The sequence below is a fragment of the Triticum aestivum genome, chromosome 2B, assembly GCF_018294505.1.
Source record: "Triticum aestivum cultivar Chinese Spring chromosome 2B, IWGSC CS RefSeq v2.1, whole genome shotgun sequence".
NCBI classification, from domain to species: domain Eukaryota; kingdom Viridiplantae; phylum Streptophyta; class Magnoliopsida; order Poales; family Poaceae; genus Triticum; species Triticum aestivum.
Genome location: NC_057798.1, coordinates 365,194,747 through 365,200,746, shown reverse-complemented (window position 1 = coordinate 365,200,746; position 6,000 = coordinate 365,194,747).

Genomic DNA, 6,000 nt, shown 5'->3' with positions numbered 1-6,000 from the left:
GGATTTCAATCTCTTTGCTCGAAGCTCCATTTCCGAAACTGTTTCGGGGGATTGTTTCTTGGTATGTGACTCCACCGTTTATCCAATTAGTTTTTGTTTTAGTGGTTTATATTTTGAATAAGTTACTCTTGATGCTGCTGTAGATGAGCTTGCATGTTGAATTCTTAGAGTTCTAAGTAGTTTGAATTCTTTCTATGGAGTCTATGTATCCCTATGAGTAGTTGCTATCAATCTTGTAAAGTTCTGTTTAAATTTTTGCCACTAATTTTTTTTCAGAAAATTGTACTCGAGCATGATGAACCTATTTGTAAGGAGTTCTTCGAGGAGGCGGGGGCATCTTCTAGTGACAGCTCCGCTCACCGGTCTTTTGTCGAACCAAGTGAAAGTTCCACACGAGATGCCACCACCAAAACATGCTTATGGCCTTGCGATGACTATATGATGCATGTGGGCATTAAGGAGGAATTTGAACAATATGTTCACAATGCCGGTCTCGGTCCCTACATTTCAGATAAGTGCGAACAACACCACATTCTCACTGAATTGTTTGTCAAAGGATTTAAATTCCATCCCCGTGAGTCCAGGGTGTCATTTAAGCTTTATGAAAATCCATTTACCATCTCACTAGAGAATTATGCTTACCACTGCAAACTCCCATTCTAGGGTTCGCTTGATGAGCCGCCAAGGGCTGAGTACCAATCATTCTTGACTAGTCTTTGCTACGGTGAGACGACGGGAGTGACACAAGGTAGAATAAAGAGCATTCATTTTCCTGCAATTCGGTACTTTGCACTGTTTAACGGGAAATGTATAGTAGGCAAGCAAGACTGTAATACACTTTGTGCTCCAGACTTGAGCCTCATATGCACCGCTCTCACCGGTGAAAGGTGTTAAAACCTTGGAGCGATTGTTGCACGCAGACTTTAACATAACGCTAAAAGTGGCTATTTCTATGGTGGAATATAGGCCACACGTTTAGAACAAGGACTGGGTGTTTCACCTTTTCCCTTTGATCCTATCCTACCACGTAGTATTTAGACTTTGATGCTTTGAAAAGTCATAAGATTTTCAAAGGAAAAATTCATAATTTCACTTACAATCTGTTGTTTAATCAAGAATCTGTTGTGCACACATATTTGCCTACGCCTGCTATTTTTGACTATCACAACAAGGGAACATATTTTGTTCTTGAGAGCGAGGCCAGCTCACAACGCGACAGTGGAGGCAGCACGACAGGCCGTGGCATCCGCACTGAGAGCCTCCATGAGCTACCACGCCAACTACTATCCAGATTACTGACTGTATACCAAGTTAGGCCAAAAGCCTAAGCTTGGGGGAGTACGTGTTTCTCACCGACATTACATTCATGTTCACACATTTCATTCCAGTTTTCGATGTCCACACTTTTTCATTGTACCATCCATGCTTAAATTTATTTTTCTTGCTTTATTCTTGTGTGTTTGAAAAACATTAGAAAAAAAATAGTTGTAATTAGTTTACTTTCTATGCATGCTTAGTTGTAATACTAAAAAGAAAACCCAAAAAGATTTCCTTGTTCTTCTTTTGCTTGTTAGGAGCTTTCCCGTGTAAATAGTTTTTCTCGTTTTTGCTTTTCCATTTTATTTGCTTGTTCAAGAAAATCAAAAACTCCAAAAATATTTCAGTGTGTTTCTCTGAATTTATTTTCTTTTTATTCAAGTTGTACCGAGGGGAAGACCACGATGAAAATGTTGAGTGGCTCTCATATGAATAACTGTTGATCTAATAAAGAGCCCATTTTACCTTGTCTTCTCCTGTTGAATAAAATGTTTGCAGATTCCAGCTTAGTCCACGGCACTCTTGCACTATTACTATTTTCATATCGTTCCGTCCTGCAAGTGAAAGGCAATAATGACGATATTCAATGAGATGGTCGTGGAAGAGAGAAACGGGTATGAACTCAACTTGTTCTTTTTGTGTAAATATGTTTAACCTAGCATCCATGATTCAACCCATTATGATTAAACATGTTTGCAATGACAATTAGAGACTATAGTTTCTCATGCCATGCATAAGTAGCTGGGAGTGGATAATGATTTATCTTGGATATCAACATTGCGTTAAAATGATTGTGATGTAGTATGATGATATGGTATCCTCCTTTGAATGTTTGAGTGGCTTGACTTGGCACATGTTCATGCATGTAGTTGAATCAAAACCAACATAGCCTCTATAATATTTATGTTCATGGTGTTCATATCCTACTCATGCTAGTGTCCAATGTTACTTATGCATAATGCATGCTCATGACCGTTGTTGCTCTCTAGCTGGCCGCTTCTCAATCTAGTTGCTAGCCTTTGCCTGTACTAAGTGGGAATTCTGCTTGTACATCAAAACCCTTAAACCTAAAGTTATTGCAGACGAGTCCACCATACCTACCTATATGCGGTATTACCCTGTCGTCCTAAATAAATTTGCATGTGCCACCTCTAAAAACTTCTAATAAATATCCTTTTCGTGTGCCTGGATCATTCATGGAACTACAGGAGGTGGTCGGTATCTTCCATGCTAAGAGGGTTATTCTCTCGAGTGTTTATTCACTCGCCATTGCATGAGAAAAGGGCGGTAATAGGGATGCCTAGTCCCAAACTGCAAACAGAAAAAGCTTACAAATAATCAAACAAACACCCCCAATGGAGTCAAAACCTTTACTTTTATCACTTGGGAACCGCCACTAGCGTGCTTAGAATGGAAGATATTGATAAACGATAGTCGTGAAGTAAATGAGATGGGTGCATGCCTCAAAATATTATTTACCTCTATTTAAAAACTTGAGCTCTGGCACCTCTGCAAATCACTACTTCCCTCTGCGAAGGGACTGTCTATTTACTTTTATGTTGTGCCATCACCTTCTAAAACAAGCGCCAGAACCTGAGAGCACAACTGTCATGACTTATGCATTATGTGTAGCTAATGTTGGGTGCATGACGACTGGATCTTTTCTACCATGAATTACAATGTTTAGTCACTGCTTGAACTTTGGAGGTGCTCTGCATTTATGTTTTGCGGTCTCAGAAAGGGCTAGCGAGATACCACTATTCTCATATTGTATCATGGTTGTTTTGATAACGTGTTGCCGCTTGAGATATCTTATTATTGCTCACTAGCTGATTATGTCATTGATATGAGTTAATATAATCTTTGAGAGTTATTGTCGGCATGGTTAGTTATAATGTTGGCTGAAAACCTAGGTGTTGTTTAAGCTTATTTATGCAAACAAGAGCAAAAGAGTTCATAAAAGTTTTTCTTTTTCACTTTCAGTTTATCAACTGAATTGCTTGAGGACAAGCAAAGGTTTAAGCTTGGGGGAGTTGATACGTCTCCAACGTATCTACTTTTCCTAACACTTTTCCTCTTGCTTTGGACTCTAATTTGCATGATTTGAATGAAACTAACCCTGGACTGACGCTGTTTTCAGCAGAACTACCATGGTGTTGTTTTTGTGCAGAAATTAAAGTTCTCGGAATGGAACATAACTTTGCGAGGATTTTTTGCACAATAAATAAGAATTTCTGGAGCCAAGATCCACCAGAGTGGGGCACCTGGGTGGGCACAACCCACCAGGGCGCCCCCTCCTCGCGCGCCTAGGTGGGTTGTCCCCACCTGGTGACCCCGCAAACCTTGAAACTGACGCTATAAAATCCTATTTTTTCAGAAAAAATGAGGGAGAAAGAATTATCACGATCCATGAGATGGAGCCGCCGTCACCTCCTGTTCTTCATCAGGAGGCCAGATCTGGAGTCTGTTTGGGGCTCCGGAGAGGGAGGTCTTCGTTCTTCGTCATCACCAACCCTTCTCCATCGCCAATTCCATGATGCTCCCCACCGGGAGTGAGTAATTCCTTCGTAGGCTCGCTGGTAGGTGAGGAGTTGGATGAGATTCATCATGTAATCGAGTTAGTTTTGTTAGGGCCTGATCCCTAGTATCCACTATGTTCTAAGATTGATGTTGCTATGACTTTGCCATGCTTAATGCTTGTCACTTTGGGCCCGAGTGCCTTGAATTCAGATCTGAACCATTTATGTTATCATCATTGTATCCATGTTCTAGATCCGATCTTGCAAGTTATAGTCACCTACTACGTGTTATGATCCGGCAACCCCGGAGTGACAATAGTCGGGACCACTCCCGGTGATGATCGTACTTTGAGGAGTTCATGTATTCACCTTGTGTTAGTGCTTCGTTCCGGTTCTGTATTAAAAGGAGGTCTTAATATCCCTTAGTTTCCAATTGGACCCCGCTGCTATAGGTGGGTAGGACAAAAGATGTCATGCAAGTTCTTTCCATAAGCATGTATGACTATTTACGAATAAATGCCTACATTATATTGATGAACTGGAGCTAGTGCCATAACGCCCTAGGTTATAACTGTCTGATGGTGAATATCATCCAACAGGTGAATTGACAACTCAGCTGCTAATACCTTCAAATATTTTTTGGCTCCCCTTGTGTTGAATCTATAAATTTGGGTTGAATACTCTACCCTCAAAAACTGTTGCAATCCCCTATACTTATGGGTTATCAATGTGCAAGGCGTTCATCGTCCATAATAAATACCTAGTATCTTTTAGGGTTTAGACTCGGATTTTCTTTAGAGAAGTTTAGCTATTGCTACTTTTATTTGTCTTCGCTCATAGCGGCTAGTGTGAACGTCAAGACATCCTATCGGAACCCCATCTTGTGAGATCTATTCCATCTAGCATATTTGCAATTTCAGATTGCTTGGCTACTATCTTCTTGCATGTTCTTCGATTTGTTTGCAGGAAAAATCCTTTGTGGATAGGTCGATCGCGCCGTTGTCTCGGTCGATAATGCCATGGAATTGATTCAGCAATTGTTGTGGATATCAGTCGTGTACGGTTCCCCTGTATGGTTGGTTGCTGGACCGTGAGGGTCAAGTCCCACACAAAATCGTAGTTATCTCTTTCTCATCGAAAGATCGGGCCCCAGTGCATATCAAGTGGTATCAGAGCCAGGTACATCGGTGAGAGATTTACAGTTTTGTTAGATTATATCGTTTTTCAGTCCTACAACCCATAGAAAAGACAAAAAAATTAGGTTAGTTCATCCGCTGCACTTACCTTTTTAGACTTTAGCAATTTGCATTTATTATTTGTTTTGTTGAATTTTTAGTTGCATTAATCCTAGAAATAGTGCTGGTTTAGATTAGTTAGGGAGAAAATTATCTACTAGATTGATCATCTTTTGTCCATCATAGTTTTTTTTCTGTCGCACTTGTCCAACCAGAAGAAAATAAGAGCATATTCATATCTGCAAGAAAATCTACACGTCTACATCTCTTTCGTGTGCGATAGGGTGCATGAGATCTTCTTCGTTCTGGCAGTTGCCGATTTATTGCAGAATTTTTGTGCTTTTGTTTCGTGTATAGGCATATCTTTCTCAAAAACGTGAGATGCGAGACATCTAGGCATGCGCGTCTGTTACTCGGCGATGCACGAAGCCAGACATCTAGTATTATGTGTCTGCCCCCACGCGCGACATGGTTCTCCACCATCCTCCTGCACTACTCCTCGCTAATCACAGCAACCTAATCTTCCCATCTAGCTCTAGCATTTTTAGCCTTGGTTTGATTGCTAGCTCTCGTCTTTGTTGGTCAACGCACTTTTTCTTTGTTGTCTTTTGGCTCCAACTTGTATACGATCCATATTGTGTATCTTCGCTAGTAACCGGCTTGATAAAAAAAGAAAAAAAAGGAAAAATACAAAAGGAGAGAAAAGAAAAAACAATTGAAAAAAAGTCAGGCCGGCTAGCATCTAATTTGGACTGATTTGTTCTATTTGTTACTCAGACAGTAGTTTTGCGGCATCTATCATATTTTTTTTGCTCTTGGCTACTCTACACTGCCGTTTATACCTCACTTAAATCTAGCTATTTAGAGCTATCATATTTTCACCGGCTTCCACTCATTTGATTCAGTATCTGGGCTTAGATTATTTTGTC